General features: G+C 43.7%; 1 long non-coding RNA gene across 2 annotated transcripts in view; it reads left to right on the top strand.

Moving 5' to 3' along the window:
• The first annotated feature begins 1,625 nt into the window (after positions 1 to 1,625).
• The window catches only part of LOC143960223 (uncharacterized), a 49,808-nt gene continuing 31,227 nt past the window's right edge, over positions 1,626 to 20,206 (top strand). Inside the window, exons 1-2 of one of the 2 annotated variants that reach the window (XR_013270285.1) lie at positions 1,626 to 5,276; positions 6,098 to 6,280. This is a non-coding gene — a long non-coding RNA (uncharacterized LOC143960223). Of the gene's footprint in view, positions 6,281 to 20,206 lie in introns of both variants that reach the window. The other variant, XR_013270284.1, reaches the window with a different exon arrangement.

The raw sequence follows: 20,206 nt of genomic DNA, 5'->3' as shown, positions 1-20,206 counted from the left end.
TGCAGCACTAGTGTACCTGTGTGGTCTCCCTCCTATTTGATTCTCCAATAATTGGCAAACTATGCAGCGGGTACTGCGGCAGTGACACCCTAGAGCAGAATCACCCGGTACACCAACGGCACCCCCCCCCCCCAGTGGAGTGATGCAAGGTCACAGCCTATGTCTTTTCTGCATGAGGCATCCTAGAGAAGCGGAGACTTTAAAGAAGACCCTGGAATGGGGGGGGGGGGGGGGTTGCAGAAGAGGCCCTGGACTGAAGGGGTGCTCCGAAGGCCCTGGGCTGGGGGGGGGGGAGAGTGCAGAGGAGGCTCTGGACTGAAGGGTGCAGTGAAGGCCCTGGGCTGAGGAGGGTGTGTGGAGGAAGCCCTGGAGTAGGAGAGAACACAGGAGGCCCTGGACTGGGGGTGCAGAAGAGGCCCTGGACTGGGGGATGCAGAGGAGGCCCTGGACTAAGAGGGGAGTACACCGGAGGACCTGGACTGGGGGATGTAGAGGAGGCCCTGGACTTGAAAAGTGGGGTTGATGTGGTAAAGGACCTGGATTCGGAGAGCAGGGTGCAGAGGAGACTCTGAACTTGGGGTGGGCTGTAGAGGAGGCCTTGGTCTAGGAGAGGAGTGCAGAGGAGGCCCTGGACTAGAGGGGTGAGTTCAGAGTAGGCCATTGATTAGGAAATGGTGGTTGGTCTGGCAAAGGCCCCTGGATAGGGTCGGTACAAGATACTGGACTAGGTGAGGGTGTGTCTAGAGGTCCCAGATTAGGAGAGGGGGTGTCTGGAGGCCCTGAACTATGAAAGGGGGATCGTGGAGGCCCTATGACAGGGGTCTCAAACTCGCGGCCCGCGGGCCAACTGCGGCCCGCGGGACAATATTTTGCGGCCCCCCGCCTGGAAAAGCACTTAGCCACCTTCCCTCCGGTACTTGAAGAAGATGAAGTCGCCGCTCTGAACGCACTTGGTGCAGGTCAGCCTCCGGCGATGTTACACAGCGGGCAGCGCTCCACCGCCAAGTACAGTACCTCGGCGTCTCACCAGGGGGAGTAAGTGGCGGTGGAGCGCTGCCCGCTGTGTAACACCGCCGGACGCTGACCTGCACCAAGTGCGTTCAGAGCGGCGACTTCATCTTCTTCGATGGGAGGGACACGGAGAGGCAAGTACCAGCCTGTCAGTCACGCTCTCCACGCCTCACTTTTTTTCTTCTCTTTCCCGTTCAGGCGACAGGACGTTCTGCCATTAGAGGCCCTGCATGGGAGGAGGAGACGCAGGGGTTTCTCAATGGGCGTCTCCTTCTCCCTGGCTGTGTTGTGATCCAATCACATCAAAGAGTGTCACAGACAAGGAGTTTTTTTCTTCCTGGCTGTGACTCTCACTGTGATTGGATTGAGGCACATGGAGAAGGAGACGCCCATTGAGAAAATCCGGCGTCTCTTCCTCCTTGATGCTCAGTATTAGCATACAGGGCAAGAAATATACAGGGGGGCACAGCAGAGTGGAGGAGTGCTATTTTTATAAACCAGACAGGTGCGTGCCCACCCTAAAGGTTTTTGTGGAAAACTTGATGCGGCCCAGCCTTACCCAGAATCTACCTCCAGCGGCCCCCAGGTAAATTGAGTTTGAGACCCCTGCCCTATGACTAGGAAACAGGATGTCTGAAGGACCTTCCAGCTTCATAGAGAAAGAGACTGGATTTAAAGCCTGGGCTGAGGAAGAGTTCACAACATAAATGGGGACATTTATCAATTGTTGCAAGTAATGCCAAACAGGAGCAGAGAGACAAATCACGTGATAGATTTATTAAAGAAGTACATGCAACGCCTGTTTGGTTGTACTTCTCCTGCTGATCACATCGGTGCAGATTGTTTTGCACTCCTGTGACCCATTTTCAGCTGACAGCGGGCTTAAGCCCATCAGAGTCGGTCCAGGCTGGGGAAAGATCGAAACCATATGGTTGGGATCCACTCACATGCCTGGACTGGCACCCAGCTCAGCCTCTCAGCGAGCAACTGAGAGCCTGAGCCGGCCACCCGCCCCTTCCACAGCCCAGTGTTTCTGTGAGCACCGGGGGGGGGGGGCAGAGTAGAGTCTGACATCCACCAGCTCTCTGCTCAGGGAGCTCTGAGGACTGAGCTATCGGTGGTGTTTGATTACTCGGTTCTCAGCCTTAGAGCCGGCGGGGGACAGATGCAGGTACTTGGGTAAGTATGATTCTTAAATAAAAATCCCATACTTCTCTTTTAATTACCGACATCTCCTCTTTCCTGCTATCTGGCCCACATGACAATTAAGCCTCATTCACATGGAGCATATGCGTCCATGGCCGTGTACCGCGTGGGGATACATAGTGTCCTGTGCATCCTTGTGCAGGCAGTCCAATCAAAGTCAATTTGGACGCAGAAGCTGCATGGACAGTCGAATGTCAAAATTTGACATGCAGACAGGAAGGGATGCATGTATCCAAACGCACAGTGTCTGCATTCGGATCTGTGCACCCACTTCTATAGGTGAAGCTCTCTGGTGGATGCAGATGCAGCAAAAAGTGGCTCAGCATGCAGGACCTGTCTCAGCGCCTGTCTGAATGAGCCCTTAGGGGAATTTATCAAAACTAGAGCAGACAGAATTTGCTACAGCTGTGCACGGAAGCCAATAATCTCATATCTTTCATTTTTAACCCCTTGACGACTGGCTGACGCCGATATACGTCGGCAGAAGTGCATGTACAGGCATATTAACGTACCTGTACGTTGCCCTTTAAGACGCAGCATTGTGGGAGCAGGTGAGCGCCCGCCACAAGCCCCGGGAGTGTGATCGCGGGTCCCATGGACTTGATGTCTGCAGCAATGTCCGCGATCGTCTCACGGATGTAAACAAGCATTTCCCCATTCTTCCTAGTGACAGGACACTGATCTCCACTCCCTGTGGTAGAGAGCGGTGATCAGTGTCCTGTCACATGTAGCCCATCCCCCTACAGTTAGAACACATCCCTAGGACACACTTAACCCCTGCAGCGCCCCCTACTGGTTAACCTCGTTACTGCCAGTCACATTTACACAGTAATCAGTGCAATTTAAATCGCACTGATTGCTGTATAAATGTCAATGGTCCCAAAATAGCGGCAAAAGTGTCCGATCTGTCTGTCATAATGTCGCAAGTCATGATAAAAATTGCAGAACGCCACCATTACTAGTACAAAAACAAAATATTAATAAAAATGCCATAAAACTATCCCCTATTTTGTAGACGCTATAACTTTTGTAGAAACCAACCAATAAACGCTGTACCAAAAATATGTAGAAGACTACGTATCGGCCTAAACTGAGGAAAAAAAAAATCTCTTTTTATATATCTTTTGAGGATATTTATTATAGCAAAAAGTAAAAAATATTGCGTTCTTTTCAAAATTGTCGCTCTTTTTTTTTATTTATAGCGCAAAAATTTAAAACCGCAAAGATGATCAAATACCACCAAAAGAAGGCTCAATTTGTAGGGAAAAAAAGACGTCAATTTTATTTGGGAGCCACGTCACACGACCGTGCAATTGTCAGTTAAAGTGACACAGCACCAGATCGCAAAAAAACGCTCCGGTCTTTGGCCAGCCAAATAGTCCGGGGGTGAAGTGGTTAAAGCTGAACAAGCTGAAGATAGAAGCTGATTGGTTGCCATGCACAGTTGTTCCAGATTCTGACTGCACCAGTTTTGATAAATTCCCCTCGTTGTGTTTTACATTTCTTACTCCTGACTCCTGCATCCTAAGTACATCATATTCTTTGTTAAAGTGGTTGTAAAGGCATAACGTTTTTACCAGTGGCGTAACTAGAACCTTCAGGGCCCCAATGCAAGAAGCCATGAAGGGCCCCCCTGAACCCCAGCCAGGGCCCTTCCCTCCGAGTACGGCAGTGGAACTCCAGGGCGTGGTGACAGGTATGACCTTTGTGAGCCAATGCATGGAGCAGGAGAGGGGTATTCTGAGGAGCCGGCCGAGGACACAGGTCATGCAGGGAATGCACAACTAAAGAGCAGCCAGTGCGATAGTCAAGCATGGAGTTCTGCTAGTCACGCTCCACCTCCAGCCACCCGTGTGCATGGTGCACTGGTACCCCTAGCTGCCTATGCTGCTGCCGGCCATATGTTGAGGGGGGCTGCATGGGCCCCCTGCATCACAGGGCCCGGTTGCGGTCGCAACTGCTGCACCCCCTATAGTTACGCCCCTGGTTTTTACTCATCGTGCATTCTATGCATTAAGGTAAAAAAAACCTTCTGTTGCAGCAACCCCACCTAATACATACTGAGCCCCCTCTCGATCCAGAGATGTCCACGAGAGCCTTGGCTGTCCAGGGCTCGCACTCCTGATTGGCTTTTGGCAGCAGCGGGAGCCATTGGCTCACACTGCTGTCAATCACAGCCAATGAGCCAATCAGAAGACAGAGGGAGCGGAGTTGAGCCATGGCTCCATGTGTGCATGGACACACAGATCTGAGGCCCGGGAGCCTTCCTGCTTGGGTGCTCCCATAGCAAGCTTCTTGCTGTGGGGGCACCCAGAAAGGGTGAGGGGCCAGGGGTGCTGGCAAGGGATCCGAGAAAAGGAGGATCTGGGCTGCTCTGTGCAAAACCACTGCAATAGAGCAGGTAAGTATAACAAGCTTATTATTTAGAAAAACAAAACAAAAATCAAGACTTTAATATGACTTTAAGGTTTTCTTTGTGTAGGATATGCAATAGAACAGTTTTTTTTTTTATTAAAATGATTATACTGAGGTTTCTACTGTCTGCTACAGACTCGTGTGTGGCACAGGCATTGAAGCATATGGCCCTTTAAGCCCCCCCCCCCCTGTCGATGCAATCTGATCACACCTACAGTTTCGGAGTTGCGCCGCTATATTGCCACAAATCATTTTTCTTGAGGGGGGGGAAGGGGTTGCAAAAAAATTACCAGCCCTGGGTGCCAGATGTGCTAGCTACACCACTGCTCTCAGCCACTGGCTAATCAGGTGCCTATCGGCAAACCTTTTTCAGTCATGCCTCTTCACAAGAAGACGACCAAATGGTAGGCTTCTGTCGGACCAGCTGTCATACACATGGGCCGATACCTTTTGACATTCGGCCCGTGTGTACGGCCCTTAAATTTCAAGTCTTTTGTCAAAACACAACAGCTAAGTTCTCATCTTCATCTCTAAACATTCCTTTTAGCAGCTGACAAAGTTGGAGAACAATTACACCTGACCATCAAAGGAAAGAGAGTTGTCTTTGATTTATGGGCTGTGACTGACCATCTGGACTCACCAAGGTAACATATGTAAACATGACCCATTCCTTCCACCATATAGAGAAGCAGAGGTCTGTTTTATGATTTGAGCAAAGAGATCATTTCCACTCCTGCTGAATTGGGCAACATTTGAGTCATGGTCGGCTCTGTCGGCACCATCTTGCTTGACAAAAGTTGATTTAATAATCTACGGAACTGGGTGAAAATTCTCACGCATACAATGACTGCATCCACTCAGATGCAGGCTGTCCAAATACAATAGCCAGTAGTGTAGATTCCTCCATCTGCACTGAATGAGATAAAGTGTATATGGCTAGGTTTAAGGTGATGTTTCTCTCTAGTCTGGAACCCATGTGCGGTGATCTATTATGGTGACCTTCTGGGGACAAGATGTGATTATTGTGAAGTAGATGCACCTGTGATTCCGCCATCACTTCACTTAAGGTCCTCTGGGCTTCACCCACCACTCCAGCGATGGTCCTTAACCCATATGCCTGCCCCCATGGGCTGAACAAGAGAAAATCAGTTGATTGCCCTATGAATGATAGTAGTGAATGGAGGAATCGTCACTGCCTGCTATGGTATTCAGCATCCGTGGCACACGCGACTGTCTGAATCAGGGCCGGGACAAGGGGTGGGCAGGAGGGACAGCTGCCCCTGGCACAATGGTTTATTGCAAGGGTAAGGGGGCACTCTGACCCCAACCCCAAGGGAAAGGGGGGCGCGGCTTGGCATCTTTGCCCTGGGCGCTGGATGACCTTGTCCCAGCACTGGTCTGAATAAAATGGCCCTGCAATGATAATATATATTGTGACAACCATATTTTCTTATTACTTATACAGGGTGTGTTTCCTGATTGGGCCTTGCTATTCCGCTTACCTTACGGCAGACAGAAGGATCTGTCTGATTTGCAGTCTCTAACTATATGAAACACCCACTATTCTTATGGAAACCAGAGACCATGTGATTCTTGCCTAGGATTTATCACGATAAAGAGACTGGAAGTAGCTGCTTATTCATAGCAGGTGAGGTGTCTTTTTTTTTTTTTTTTTAAGATAATAATGCAAAATAAAATGTGTTAAAAAGATTTCTGCTATACAAATGTCACATTATTTTTTATAAAAAAAAGCACACTGAATAATTAGTTTATTATACTCCTGCATTAGAAGGAAAGGTTGTATATGTAGTTATTCTTTTATATGAGTAGAATGCACACTTATTTGTAAAATGATGCTTTGTTAGCTTTAATTAAATTCATTAGAGTGGGAGATAATTGGACAGAGTCACTTTCATTTTTAAAAGAACCAGATTGAGGATCAGTATGTTCCAGCATGTTAGCAGGCTTATACACTGGAGAATTAAGATTGACCAAATCACTTAAAGATCAGATACTTCAGCTGGAGGTGGAGTCTGGTGGGTTTATATCTGCAATGAATTTCAGTGGAGAACACTACCTAATGACTGTGGCAAGGTGGACAGAGCTTGGAACTCAAATGCAGAGACCATACTGCACAAGAGATACAAGGACGAAGGAGATTTAGGTTGCCATTATACCTGAGCATATTCGGATAAGAACAAAACCTGATTGGTTGGTATGGGCTGATGGGTTTTTGTTTGTGCCAAAACTGCTTTTTTCCACATACAAGTGTAATGCTGGGTGGTGGCCCCTTTAAGCCACCTAGTAGAACATTTCCCCTCCCTGCCAACGACAGAGTGCAGGGAGAGGGCAGGTCAAAGGAGGGCCCATCCAACCCATGGGCCCTCTGGGGTACAGGAGAAAATATAGGTGGATGACCGCACTAGGGTTGCCACCTGTTCGGAATTCACCCGGACAGTTCGGGTTTTGAATCATGTGTTCGGGTTTCAGTCCACCTGAAACCCGGACACAATATTCAGACAGGAATATGGCTTAGAACAGGGCCCCATAGGAGGGTGAGGGGGGCACTATGCATGCCACATTACTATTCTTTTTGGAGTGCCAAAAGGTGTCTCAGGCCTGTTATAATCCTATAGATCAGGGGTCTCCAAACATTCTTTTTTTTTTTTTTTATTGAAAGGATAAGACATTACAATGAACATCTCACAGCAATCAGTAAAAGCACGACACATTTTTAACAAATGAGATCTATAACAAACCATTCTTGAGATCTAAGTACAAGTTCTCACAAATAAAGAGATATTCATCCTTTCAAAAATTTTCAGTATATATAAACTGTTGACTATTCTTTCAAAATAAGGTATTGTTAAACCAAAAACACAAAGAGATTCTAGAAAATTGTTGCATAAATTTAAACGATTTTCCTGGCTGCGATCCAAGGTGACCATTGCGAATACAATCTATAAGACTTCCCTTCCATTGAAGCAAGAATCTGCTCATATTTAAAAGTTTCATAATTTTTTTTAGTAAGTTCACTAATGTTAGGAGAAGTAGGGGTTTTCCAGCTCCTAGCAATTAGGAGCCTAGCTGTGGATAGAATTTGAACTGTTATCATTCTCAGAGATGGGAGAAATTGATCAATATTCAGATTCAAAATTGCTAGTTCTGGTGTAGCTTGTCTAAGAAAACCAGTGATTTTAGAGATTAGTGAGAATACCCCCCTCCAAAAACTTCTTAAATGGGAGCATTCCCACAACATATGTATCAGCGTTCCAATCTTCCCGCAACCTCGCCAACAATCATGCGAAGCACCCCTTGTGAACTTTGCCGTAATGTAGGGGGTGTAATACCATCTAAGCATAAATTTTCTGTGTAGTCTCCCAGTGGGAGATGGACCTCACAAAGCAACAATTGCTCTGCATCGCCATCTTCCACTGGTCCACAGAAAAAGATAAAGAAAGATCCCTCTCCCACTTCTGGATGGGAGATATCCTGCTAAAACGACCCTTCTCTTGTATCAGGTTATAGAAAAGGGAAATCCCCCCTTTAAATGTCGTTTCGTCAGACCAGAAAGACCATGCCTGATGTGGTATTTTAATAGAGGAACCCCTATGTTGGTTTAAAAAGGAGGCAATTCGTAAATAAGTGAACAAAGCTGATGGTGGCAATGAATATTTGCGTGCCAGGGTCTCAAAAGGGATTAACCTGTCTTTCTCCCACAAGTCCGATACCCGTGAGACTCCCCTTTGCTCCCAGAGTGCTAGATCTAAATCTTCTAAAACGAAGCATAAAGATGAAATGGGAGCATGAATCTCTGTCAAGTTCCGATGGTCAATAACGCTTTGGACAAAATTATTCCATGTGTTCAGTACCAAGGTGATAATGGGATGATCTGATTTAAGTGTCGAACCGGCAAAGGAGGAGGCCAATAATGCAGCGTATAGGGAGTTGGGACCCATCCATGATTGTTCTATCGCTACCCATTGCTTCCCTATCTGATGCTGGAACCAAAATTTCAGTTGGTCTAATAGACACGCCATGTAGTAGTCCTTTAGAATAGGAAACCCCATGCCTCCCATCTCCCTTCTCCTGCAGAGAATAGACTTGGGGCACCTCGGCCTCCTCCCCTGCCATACAAAGGAAGAAAGTTGAGCCTGAGCTGACAAGAGAAACGACAAGGGGATCTTTATAGGTAGGGCCCTGAACATATATAATAGTTTAGGGAGAATTAACATCTTGTATGCTGCCAATCTGCCCATCCAAGTAAGATGAAATTTCCCAAGTCTGTCCAGTTCCTGATGGAGGGAAGACAGAAGTGGTATAAAATTCGCTCTAAATATCCCAGAACTAGGAGACATAATTTTTATTCCCAGATATTGAATTGGTTGATCTGTCCATGGGTACGGAAATCGTGTAGCTAACAGTTGTCTAGTTTTTTCTTTAACGTTAATCGCAAGAAGACTAGATTTGGATGCATTTACTTTATAATATGAAATTTTATTGAATTGCTCCAAAATATCATGCACTGCTGGCAGTGAGGTTATTGGACGGGACAGGGACAAAATAACGTCATCCGCAAATAACGTGATGGAGTGTGATTGCTTTAGGACAGGGACACCTGAAACGCGTGGGTGCGTACGAATCGTCTCAGCTAAGGGTTCCATTAAAAGTGCAAATATCAGGGGTGACAACGGGCACCCCTGTCGAGTCCCATTAGTAATATTAAAGCTGTCAGAGAACATGCCTTCCGTGTAGACCATAGCTGAAGGGGAGGTATATAAGGCTGTGATGGCTGACTTAATATTTCCTTCCAGGCCAAATTTATCTAATGCCCGACCCAGGTATCCCCAATGGACCCTATCGAAGGCCTTCTCTGCGTCTAGAGTCAGAAACAGAGAAGGATCCCCCGAGACCTCCGCTGCGTGAATCAAATTCACTATTCTCCTAGTTGCGTCTGGTGCCTGGCGGCCCTGAATAAATCCCACCTGGTCATTTTTAATTAACAATGGTAAAATTTTTGACAATCTATTGGCTACTATTTTTGCGTAAATCTTAACGTCGACATTTAATAGAGAGATGGGCCTAAAATTTTGAGGGGCATCAGATGATTTTCCTGGTTTGGGTAGGGTTATGACCGTGGCAGCTAACATTTCTTGGGGGAACGATGAGATTGATGAGGCTTTTTCAAAAGTGTTTAGTAAATGTTGACCTAAAATGGGGTAGAAGTTACGATAATACTCAGATGAAAACCCATCTGGACCTGGAGATTTATTTAATGGTAATGCTAAAATCGTTTTTTGGAGTTCGGTTATCGTAATGGGATCATTTAGCGCCGTCAATTGGTCTTGATCAATTGTAGGGAGTGTTATGTTATTTAGAAAACTATCAATCTTTTCCGTAGTTGGCTGTGGGACAGACTCATCATCCTTCAAATTATATAAAGCACTGTAATAGTCCCTAAAAGCATTGGCTATATCTTTTGGGTTGGCCACTCTAGCTCCACTAGTCGGGTGGTGGATGAAGGGAATTTTCTGTTTAATGACTTTTTCCTTCGTTTGCCTAGCTAAAAGTTTCCCAGCCCTATTCCCTTGGTGATAGAAGCGAGCCTTCCATTTTTTCAACGTGTAATCATGATTGGAGATCAAAAGCAGTCTAAGTTCGTGTCTAAGGCCGTCTAATTGTGACCCTCTGGCGCCATCAGGGGCCTGTTTATTAAGAGATTCCAATTTTCCAATTTGGGCAAGAAGGCAGTCAATTTTGTGGGTTTTCTGTTTTTTGGCTATGCTTCCCAGCTTAATGAGGACCCCTCTCATAAAGGCCTTGTGTGTTCCACAATGTAAAAGGGTCCGATACCGACCCCGCGTTGCGATCAAAAAACTCCCGAAGCTCGAAAGTAAGCTCTTGGGAAAATTTGGGGTGTGAAAACAAAGATGCGTCATTTCTCCACCTATTTGCCCTGGTCTCAAACTGTCTCCTCTCCACCATCACAGATATAGGAGCGTGATCTGACCATGAAATATTGTGAATGCAAGACATGCTAATTTTTTGTAATAGAAATTTGTCAACTAAGAACAGATCGATTCTTGAGTATGAATTATGTGCACTAGAAAAGTAAGAATAGTCACGTTCTGTAGAATGTTGGCATCTCCACACATCAAACAATCCCTCTGAGGCCATGAAATGCGCAAGAGTAACCCTCGCCCTGGGTTTGTTGGGACGAAATGAGACGTCCAAAGTTTGGTTTGGTATGGTGTTGAAGTCACCGCAGAATAAAAGGAAACCCCTGCGCATTACTGCCACTTTTTTTTTCACTTTATTAAGGAAGGACAATTGTTTACTGTTCGGGACATAAACATTCACTATGGTATAGACTGTACCATTAATCTCCCCTATTAAAATAATATACCTGCCCGCTGTATCCACTTCGACCTGTAGGCATTTAAATTGTAGTGTATCTCTGAGCAAGATAGCCACCCCCCTATGCTTTTTCTGGGCATTCGAAAAAAAGGTAATCGGAAAATGCCTGTTACTCAGCTGCGGGTGTTTAGTGTCCACAAAATGGGTTTCTTGTAGACATAAAATGTCACTGTGAATTTTTGTAACTTCTCTCCAGAGCATGCTCCTCTTGTGAGGGCTGTTCAGGCCTCTTACATTAAATGAGGTTACCTTGAAACCCATGTTGTGGCAAACAAAAACCTGTTGAACAGTAAGAATTATTACACCACTATAGGATCACAATGGTTAGCAAAATATTGCCAATGAAGAAATGAAAACAACCAAAAAAGTAAAAATAATGAATCGAAAAAAAAATGTGAAAAGAAAAATGAGAAACAGAGGATCACTGACCAATCAACGACCTCAACAGATGGCCAATAACGTATCTACTTCCCAAAAAAGAAAAACCGTAATCTGTAGAAAACCAAACCCTGTATACAGGAGACTTAAGTACTGTAGGATCAAGTTTTTCCACGTGAACCTAAAAAGTTCTTTGATAGTACAAAAACAATAAAAAAAGGTGATTCAATTGAATCAGTAGGGAAAACAACCCTTAAATAATAGAGGGCAAAGAGAGCTTTTCAATAGTCTGCCGTGTACCGGAGCTCTATGGGCGATGTTTGGTAAGTAGACCTGAGCGATCAGTCCGAAAGTCGCCTTGGCCAGGCAGGAGATCCTGTCCGGGGTGAAGGGGTACCTGAGCGAGAGCTGTCATCTGTCGGAGCCCTTCCTCCACCGATTTAATAGCAAATGTTGCACCGTCTCTGGAAACGAGAAGTTTCGCCGGATAGGCCCATTTATATGGAATACGATGATTTCTCAGTGGCTTCGTTATAGTCGCCATATTCCTGCGTCTTTGCATCGTAAAGGCTGAAAAATCTGGGAAAAAGGATAGGCCCAGAGCAGAAGGAGGAATATCATCAGGGTTACGAACACACATGTGGAACTTCTCTTTCGTTTGAAAAAAGTGGATCCGTACGATCGTGTCTCTCGGTAAGTGTTCTGGTATGTGTTTAGGCTTAGGAAGCCTATGGATCCTGTCTACCGTAAGGTCCGTCAATGACGCTTCTGGTAAAGCTTCCTGCAGGATTTTTTGAAAATAAGGAAGGAGATCCGGAGTTTTGACCGACTCTGGGATGCCTCTAATTTTGATATTGTTTCTCCTCGAGCGATCCTCGAGGTCGGCCATTTTTTCCTTCATCGAGAGCAGGTCATCCTCCCTTTCGTTGTGGGCATCAATCACTTTATTAATAGTTCCCGCGAATTCTCCCATCTTTCGTTCAACATGAGACACCCTAGTATCTACTGCCTTCACTTCCTCTTTAAAGTGTTTGGTAAGAGATAGAATGTCTGCGTGTAGCGTACTGCGGAGAGACACTAACATATCTTTGAGTGTGGTATCGATAACCGGTAGATTATTTGTGGGGAATTCCAGGATGGAGTCCTGTAGCTCTCTTGTGTCATTTAGTGAAGCATTACACAGTTCTTCCTCCTCCTTCCCCTGAACGTGTGGCTGCTTAGCTTTAATGGGGCTAGATGTGGAAGATGCTGTTGGGGAGTGCTGATTACCTCTCCTCGTAAGATCATCCTGGCGTTTTGAAAGGTTAGGCACCGGAGGATCCTCAGTAGCGTGCCTGCTTCTTTCCCTGCTCTCCGGCCTTCCGGCGCCATCTTGGGCCTGTACTTCACGGGGCTGACGGTAAAAGTCCGTCATGCGGCTGAGTCTTTTAGCCTCTTTCCGTCTCCTGGACATGGTCTGTACCTCTGCCCGACCTCGGGGGAGCTGAAACCGCCGCTGAAATCCGCTCAGGGATGCTGTAAATAGCTCCGGTATTCTGGCGGCGGACGGAGCTCTCTCACATACTCCTCGGCTGCCAGCCACGCCCCCTAGGGGGGTCTCCAAACATTCTAAAGAAAGGGCCAGTTTACTGTCCTTCAGACTTTAGGGTGGCCGGACTGTGACCAGTGAGAGTAAACAATGCCCGATCTTTGGTATTAGGGGAGAAACAGTTGGTGTCCATGGGAGGAAATGTGCCCAATTTTTGTTGTCGTTAGAAGAAATGAGGCCCAATCGTTATAGTGTATAAAATATATATTTTTGCTAAAGTGTTCGGGTTTGGCTTGAAGAAAAAGTGGTAAGCCTAGACCGCACACCCGGTAAGAGAAATCCAATTTATTTATTTCAGCAGGTTGAGATCTTGACAACAGCACACAGCATAACACACAGATAGCGTTTCACGTAACTAACAAATATTCAAAACCTGCTACTGGGATACTTCTGGCCTTTTTGCAGTGTGATGACCACATCAATGCAATCCAAGTCAGTAAGATGCAACCCAGTCACCCAGTCACGAATGAGTGCAGCGCATATTCATTCTGAAATAGTCTTGAAATAGTCTTGCTGAAGACAGGGACATCCGAGATGATAAAGATGGTAACCTTACTAGCAACAAGAATCATGGCTCAACTTGGAGAGGCATCTTAAGCTACTCCCATGAAAAAGTTGTGGCTTTAGTGTTCTAGTACAATTGTGGGGCATAGGCTGTCATTTGACCTGTTGTTTGCCATATTGCACCAATTTGTGATACAAGAGAAGAAGGCCTTAACAGATAAAGGGTTGGAGTTGGTTGAACTGCCCCACTGCGGACCTGCGAAAGCAATTGAGACTTAGAGTATGGGAGAAACATCCTTTTCACAGTTTTCACAACTTTTAGTTAAAGTGGGAGTAAACTCCCATGCATGATTTTTACCTGTAGGTAAGCTTATAGTAAGGTTTACTTATAGGAACTGTACTGTAAATATCTCCTAAATGTGCACCGTCTAGGAGATATTTACTTTAGATGCAGCACGTCACTGATACATACGCTCTGAAGGAATGGCATACCTGTGCTGATCCTTCAGAGCTGTGCCATAAATAGCACATTCGAGGGAGTGACATTACCGCTGGCTCGGCCTATTATATAGCTGAAGCCGGCAAATCTGGAAAGAAGACCAGGTAAAGATGGAAGCGCCTTCAGCGGTGACAGCATGCCACTGAAGGGCTTTGTTTTCAGGTAAGTCTATATTGCGCTAATATGCAATGCACATTATGACCTAAACTGCTCTTTGATTTCCCTATGGCAGCATCTCACCAAAAAATTACATTTTTGTTGCAGGGGATGCTCAAAAACAGATTTTTATCAGACTTCTGGGAAAATCAGTGAGCTAATCACACAAGTAGGAAATTACACATCTGGGGGGCTTTTTGTACACCATCTGTGCCCAGAACACTTCCAGGTATACATATTGCATTGCATTTTACAGAAAATTACTGACCTGCAGATTGAGAGGGAAAGGTCATTTTAAATAACATTGAATTACAATATGATTTGTGTTGCAATAGTATACGCTATATTTATTTATTTATTTTTTTCTATTTGCTAATTTTTTATTCCATGACAGTTGAGTTACCCTTTAAATATTCTGTCTTACTGGAAGCATTGCCTGACTGCTGATTAGTCCAATTTTTTATCCAGTCATTTCTGTCCACCCCACTTCAATTTAATGCAAAACAGTTCACTCATCTCTATTGCTGTGTATCAGCATGCAGGATCATCGTGCATGAAAATCATATCCAGTTAATTGTCAGTCTGACGCTGCACTGATAAATGCATTGATAGGACACTACCTCCCTCTAATGGAAAATCTGAAAATGGCACATTGTAATGGTTATCGAAAACATGAAGAAAACGCAGACAACTGCATATAGTATGTCAGTTGTGTTTCTAGTTGCATCAGTGAGTGTATAGATATTTATTGAAAACGAATGAATTGTTTATAACGTTATTATTATAGAAATTAGTAGTTTTGTTATAATAATTGTAAATGATTGAAATATGAATATTATTAATACAATTATTAATAAAATAAATTTTCTATGCAAAATAACAGGTGCACTTAGATACCAATATACAAGGAAAAGAGACGGCTGCCCTAGTGTAATTCCATTTTAATGATACAAATGCAAAATGTAAACAATTTTTTCTGGCCAACTATTTTAAGACACCGTATTTCTACCACATAGCGAAAGTCCACAAGGACCCATCATTATGCCCACCAGGTAGACTCATAGTGGCGAGTATAGATGGAATTACCAGTCGGGTGTCTCAATGTGTGGATGCTTTTCTCCAACCCCTTGTCACTTCTCTCCCTGCTTATATCAAGGATTCTGCACATGTCCTGGATACCCTACAATATTATAAGTGGGAGCCAGGATATCTATGGCTATCCTTGGACGTGAGTTCACTTTACATGTCACTTCCCCATGATGGTGGACTACGGGCAGTTGAATACTTTTTATCAGAATCAGACCATATTAATCCCATCCAATCCAAGTTCATTTGTCAATCTACTCGATTTATCCTGGAGATGAATTCTTTTTCTTTACAGGGGCAATTCCATAGACAGGTATCTGGCACTGCTATGGGTGCACATTTTGCACCCTGCTATGCCAGCCTGTTTATGGGGTATTGGTAGAAATTTCATATTTGTTCCCAGAATCCCCTCGCCAAACATCTGGTATACTATGGGAGGTATATAGTTGATGTTATCATTTGGGATGGGCCCCCTTATATTTGTCTCCTATTTCTAACACCACTACGTTTGGCATTCACTTTACCTATGTAGTGGACCCAAATATTTTGGTCTTTTTGGATCTTGAACTGGGTAGTGATGTTGATGGTAACATCACATCTAGAACCCATTTTAAAGAAACATATCTCCATCAAAAGAGTTGCCATCATCCCAAATGGAAAGAGAACATACCTTACAGTCAGTTTTGCCATTTACGCAGAAACTGCAGCAATATTAAGGATTATGAGAATCAGGCAATTGTATTAACTACAAAATACCTAGAAAAAGGATATGAACCCCAACATATCCAGAGGGCAGTGGACCGATATAGAGAAGGTACTACCATTAGGGATACGCCTACACTTGTTAAAGATCAGTTTGGCACCCTTTTTATTACAAGATTCAATGACCAACATTGGGCCATCGAAAAAGCGATTCAAAAACATTGGTCAACCTGGGGCAAGATAAAGCTCTTGGGAGAGTTCTCCCAAGTAAACCTCAGGTAGTCTTTTGACGGCAATAAAAAATCAAAAGCCTTATTGCCCCCAGTCCACTTAAAGAAAAGATTTCTAGGATTTCAAACATCCCCCAATTTTTTAATACCACAGGATGCTACAAGTGTAAAGGTATCAAGTGTAAAGCCTGTGGATTTATCTCACATGATCAAAAATTGTTTTGTATTAAAGAGGGATGCACCTTTTACATCAAACAGTTCATCTGCTGTAGCACCCAGTTTGCCATATATGGACTGAGATGCCCATGTGTTTTTTTTTTATGTAGATAGGACAGTGCGTGTCATGAGGACACGTTTTGGTGAACACCGTATGCTTATAGAGAAGGAAAGTGAGAAGCACAGTGTCCCACGTCATTTTAAATCAATCCCGGAGGGTGAAAGATTTGCCCGTTTATGTAAAGGAGAATCCTTTTGGATATTCACCCTTAACAGTATGACGCCTGAGGGGTTAAATGAGGAGCTTGAGATCGGTATGTTCATATGAAATATTATTGTATTGCCAAGTAGTATATCGTTCTCTATATGGAAATACTCTCAGTTCCCTTTACAGATGTTAATGAATTTATTAACTGCATACTTATTGACCGACCATATCATATTTTATTCAAATTAATTTTATTCAGATTCATTTTATTCCCACACACTTTTGTTCATATCATTTATTTGTATCAATTTTCTGCATTTTTTTATTTTGCTATTTCTTTTTGCGATTATCTGCGATTTTTATGTATGCAATTTCTTTTTGCGACTTCTCTTTGCAACTTTCTGCAGTTTTTATTTTGCCATGTCTTTTTGCGACTTTCTGCAATTTTTATATATTTCTTTTTGCGATCTCTTTTTGCGATTTCTTTTTGCGACTTCTCTTTGCGACGTTTGCATTTTTAATTTGCAATGTCTTTTTGCAACTTTCTGTCATTTTTTTATTTATTTATAGTTGCGATTTCTTTTTGTAACGTTTAGCATTTTTTTGGGATTTCTTTTTGCGACTTCTCATTGCGATTTTCTGTGATTCTTTTTTTTTTTGAGAATTATTGAAGGCGACCAACTATTTTAGGATAGAATGATGATTTTAATAGTTAAAGGATGAATTTCAGTAAAAATACAACAAATGTTAATGTTCTCAAAGTATGTTTTCTATTAATGATAATAATGAGAATTTGACCTATATATATATATATATATATATATATATATATATATATATATACAGTATCTCACAAAAGTGAGTACATCCCTCACACATCCCTTACATTTTTGTAAATATGTTTTTATATCTTTTCATGTGACAACACTGAAGAATTGGCATTTTGCTACAATGTGAAGAAGTGAGTGTACAGTGGTGTGAAAAAGTGTTTGCCCCCTTCCTCATTTCCTGTTCCTTTGCATGTTTGTCACACTTAAGTGTTTCGGAACATCAAACCAATTTAAACAATAGTCAAGGACAACACAAGTAAACACAAAATGCAATTTGTAAATGAAGGTGTTTATTATTAAAGGTGAAAAAAAATCCAAACCATCATGGCCCTGTGTGAAAAAGTGATTGCCCCCTAAACCTAATAACTGGTTGGGCCACCCTTAGCAGCAACAACTGCAACCAAGCGTTTGCGATAACGTGCAATGAGGCTTTTACAGCGTCCTGGAGGAATTTTGGCCCACTCATCTTTGCAGAATTGTCCTAATTCAGTTACATTAGATCGTTTTCGAGCATGAACGGCCTTTTTAAGGTCATACCACAACATCTCAATAGGATTCAGGTCAGGACTTTGGCTAGGCCACTCCAAAGTCTTCATTTTGTTTTTCTTCAGCCATTCGGTGGTGGACTTGCTGGTGTTTTTAGGATCATTGTCCTGCTGCAGAACCCAAGTTCGTTTCAGCTTGAGTACACGAACAGATGGTCGGACATTCTCCTTCAGGATCTCTTGGTAGACAGCAGAATTCATAGTTCCTTTTATCACGGCAAGTCTTCCAGGTCCTGAAGCAGCAAAACAGCCCCAGACCATCACACTACCACCACCATATTTTACTGTTGGTATAATGTTCTTTTTATGAAATGCAGTGTTCCTTCTACGCCAGATATACTTGGACACACACCTTCCAAAGAGTTCCACTTTTGTCTCATCGGTCCACAGAATGTTGTCCCAAAAGTCTTGGGGATCATCAAGATGTGTTGTGGAGAAATTGAGACGAGCTTTGATGTTCTTTTTGCTCAGCAGTGGTTTTCTCCTTGGAACTCTGCCATGCAGGCCATTTTTGCCCAGTCTTTTCCTGATGGTGGAGGCATGAACGCTGACCTTAACTGAGGCAAGTGAGGCCTGCAGTTCCTTGGACGTTGTTGTGGGGTCTTTTGTGACCTCTTGGATGAGTCGTCGCTGCGCTCTTGGGGTAATTTTGGGCGGTCGGCCACTCCTGGGAAGGTTCACCACTGTTCCATGTCTTCGCCATTTGTGGATAATGGCTCTCACTGTGGTTCGCTGGATTCCCAAAGCTTTGGAAATGGCTTTATAACCCTTTCCAGACTGATAGATCTCAATTACTTTCTTTCTCAATTGTTCCTGAATTTCTTTGGGTCTCGGCATGATGTGTAGCTTTTAAGGATCTTCTGGTGGACCTTACTGTGTCAAGCAGCTCCTATTTAAGTGATGCCTTGATTGTGAACAGGTGTGGCAATAATCAGGCCTGGGTGTGGCTAGAGAAATTGAACTCAGGTGTGGACAACCACAGTTATAGTATGTTTTAACAAGGGGGGCAATCACTTTTTCACACAGGGCCATGATGGTTTGGATTTTTTTTCACCTTTAATAATAAACACCTTCATTTACAAATTGCATTTTGTGTTTACTTGTGTTGTCCTTGACTATTGTTTAAATTGGTTTGATGTTCCGAAACACTTAAGTGTGACAAACATGCAAAGGAACAGGAAATGAGGAAGGGGGCAAACACTTTTTCACACCACTGTACATCTTGTATAACAGTGTGAATTTGCTGTCCTCTCAAAATAACTCAACTCACAGCCATTAATGTCTAATCCTCTGGCAACAAAAGTGAGTACACCCCTAAGTGAAAGTGTCCAAATTGGGCCCAGAGTGTCAATATTTTGTGTGACCACCATTATTTTCCAGCACTGCCGTAACCCTCTTGGGCATGGAGTTCACCAGAGCTTCACAGGTTGTCACTGGAGTCCTCTTCCACTCCTCCATGATGACATCATATGAGTCTATCAGCATGGCACATCACATCTTGACTTGGCAATATTCGCCCACTCTTCTTTGCAAAAACACTCCAAATCTGTCAGATTGTGAGGGCATCTCCTGTGCACAGTCCTCTTCAGAAAATCCCACAGATTTTCCATTGGATTCAGGTCTGGGCTCTGGCTGGACCATTAAAAAACTTTAATCTTCTTGTGGTGAAGCCATTCCTTTGTTGATTTGGATGTATGTTTTGGGTCGTAGTCATGCTGAAAGATGAAGTTCTTCTTCATGTTCAGCTTTCTAGCAGAAGCCTGAAGGTTTTTTGCCAATCTTAACTGATATTTGGAACTGTTCATAATTCCCTCCACCTTGACTAAGGCGTGATGCTGCCATCACCATGCTTCACAGTGGGTATGGTGTACTTTTGGTAATGTTCAGTGTTGTTTTTGCGCCAAACATATCCTTTCTAATTATGGCCAAAAAGTTCAACCTTGGTTTCATCAGACCATAACACATTTTCCCACTTCAGATGTGTTTTTGCAAAATTTTGCCAGGTTTGGATATTTTTCTTCGTAAAAAAAAAGGCTTCCGTCTTTCCACTCTACTCCATAGGCCAGATATATGAATATGGGAGATTGTTGTCACATGTACCACACAGCCGGTACTTGCCAGATATTCCTTCAGATTCTTTAATGTTGCTGTAGGCCTCTTGGCATTCTCCCTGACCAGTTTTTGTTGGAGGGACATCCAGTTCTTGGTAATGTAA

The sequence above is a fragment of the Lithobates pipiens genome, unplaced genomic scaffold (assembly GCF_037356315.1).
Source record: "Lithobates pipiens isolate NorthernLeopardFrog02 unplaced genomic scaffold, aLitPip1_a1.2 Scaffold_8, whole genome shotgun sequence".
Taxonomy (NCBI): domain Eukaryota; kingdom Metazoa; phylum Chordata; class Amphibia; order Anura; family Ranidae; genus Lithobates; species Lithobates pipiens.
Note: the sequence above shows the minus strand (reverse complement) of the source record. Positions and strands in the feature narration are given on the sequence as shown.